Source organism: Coenobita brevimanus, unplaced genomic scaffold (assembly GCF_032717465.1).
Source record: "Coenobita brevimanus isolate Jiangsu-jjx unplaced genomic scaffold, ASM3271746v2 jjx.HiC_scaffold_1903, whole genome shotgun sequence".
In the NCBI taxonomy this organism is placed as follows: Eukaryota; Metazoa; Arthropoda; class Malacostraca; order Decapoda; family Coenobitidae; genus Coenobita; species Coenobita brevimanus.
This window is the reverse complement of record NW_027642780.1, coordinates 1-2,241: the sequence shown is the minus strand read 5'-3', so window position 1 is coordinate 2,241 and position 2,241 is coordinate 1. Positions and strand designations below refer to the sequence as shown.

The window sequence follows — 2,241 nt, the reverse complement described above, 5'->3', positions numbered from 1 at the left end:
CAAACGATTGGGTGTGCTAAGCCGACTCCGTTCCTTCTTTACTCCTGCACAATTGTTGACTCTATACAGGGGTTTTATCCGCCCCTGTGTGGAGTACAACTCTCATGTATGGGAGGGCTCCCCACATACAGCTCTTCTCAATAGGGTGGAGTCAAAGGCTTTTCGTCTCATTAACTCTCCCCCTCTTACTGACTCCCTTCAACCTCTGTCTCTTCACCGCAGTGTTGCATCTTTATCTCTTTCCTGTCGCTACTTCAATGGTCACTGTTCCTCTGAACTGTCTGCATGCATTCCTCCACTTCTACGATGGGCACGTAGCACCCGTCTAGCAGCAAACTCTCACCCTTTTTCTGTCCAACTTTCTAATGCAAGAGTCAACCGTTACTCCCAGTCCTTCATTTATGCAACAGGTCAACTCTGGAACTATCTCCCTCTGTCTGTACTTCCTGCTTCCTATGATCTCCAGTCTTTCAAACTCAGTGTATCTAGGCATCTAGAAATGAATGGATCTTGAATTTGGCTCTCTCTCATATTTTGTTTTTCTCTTGGAGGGAACAGTAATTGCGGGCTCATTGCCTTTGGTTCCTTCTTCCTCACATAAAAAAAAATAAAGTTCACGTTCCACTGCAGAGCTAGTCCTTTCCTGCTTCCCCCACGAGTTTTTCTGGGTGTAGAGGTCACGGGGCCTTTTGCAATGGGCGCAGAAGTGGCAGAAATGGCGGGGCGTGAGTGCGACATGCTTTGACTACAGAGGAGGACAAGGAACTAAATGGCGCGGCTTATCTGAGAAGTCAAGGGTTTACAGTGACAATGGGGCTGACAGCTGCTAACTTACATGCTAAGAAATTATTGGTAGAAAATCTCGGCAATACATAAAGAAATAGGGTAGTTCCAGGTGAATGTAAATGTCACTTAGGCTTCTCCCTTCCTTTCTGATATATATTTTTATTACAGAAATAGATTACAAGGCATAATTCAAAGGGGAAATTACCGTGGGAATTTAGCGAATGAATGCATGTGAGGTGTTGTCAGGTGATAATTAGCCAATTCCTGGTGTATACCACTATCACTGACTTTATTTTTTTTTCGTTATACCACGTTGAGTACACCGCTTCCCGTCCGATCGGCGAAGTTAAGCAACGTTGGGTCTGGTTAGTACTTGGATGGGTGACCGCCTGGGAACACCAGATGCTGTTGGCATCCCTACGTGTCAAGTGGGGTTGGAGGAGGATTAGTGCCCCTCCCTGTAAAACAACTAACTCTAAGCCCTTGGCCACCCCGTTTGGGATACATGGCGTCTGGCAATGGATGGATGGGATATATTATTTTGTATAAGTATAGGGCATAGGGCTTATTTCAATGGATGAAATCTGTGGAAAAATCTGGGGGAGATTTGCTTAGCGCAGCACGGCAGGGCAGGTAATAGGAAAGGGTAAAGGAGGTGAGGTAGGGAGGGGTGAGAGGGTACTGGAGGGGAGGTAGGGAGGGGAGTCAAGAACGGTGGAAAATGGCTAAATTGTCAACAATGGATGGGAGTACAGATGAGATTAGGAGTGCGGACTATTGGTGGACAGTAGCAGTACATGGCTTCATTAAGTCTGTAGTTTAATATAATAATAATAACTAACTCCATTTATCAATTACTACATAGTTTGTCTTTATCTCAGTGTTATCTTAGATTACATACAATATTAGGTACTTACTTGTGAAATGTGAGTGTAGGGTATTTTTCCTTATCAAACCTTGCGCTGCAGCCGTATGCAGCACAGGACACTGGCATCGTGAGGAGCCCACGAGACACGTCCACACACAGCCCATTGACTTTGATGAATGACTGACCCCATGTCTACTGTGAGGTCAAGGTAGGGCATAGTGAGGTTAAACTAGGGTGCGGCTGGGTGCGGCGGACACCTGCTGCTTCTTGCCAATCCCAAGATGGCGGATCTGACTTCACTTTCTGGACCGCGCGCCTCCTCCCCCTTAATCCTACCTCCATGAGCTAACTTAGTCTATGCCGCGTCACATACAAGAGAGTATATATGTATATGGTCTCACACTGGCAGTCACCCGAGGGGGATTTGATGAGGCTGGGGTGTGTGTACTCTCGTGGGAGTGGAGGGAGGGGGGGGGATTTAGTGCGAGTCCACGGGTGCGGTTACACTGACGTCTGTGGTCCTGTGGGGAGCTGACAGTGGGGGAATATTGGTCACAGTTGGGGGGAGGATCCAACTCGTGCGGGTA

General features: G+C 47.3%; 1 pseudogene; it reads left to right on the top strand.

Annotated features, from left to right (window-relative positions):
• Positions 1–1,081: 1,081 nt before the first annotated feature.
• On the top strand, positions 1,082–1,200 carry LOC145389686 (5S ribosomal RNA; annotated as a pseudogene).
• Positions 1,201–2,241: the final 1,041 nt, after the last annotated feature.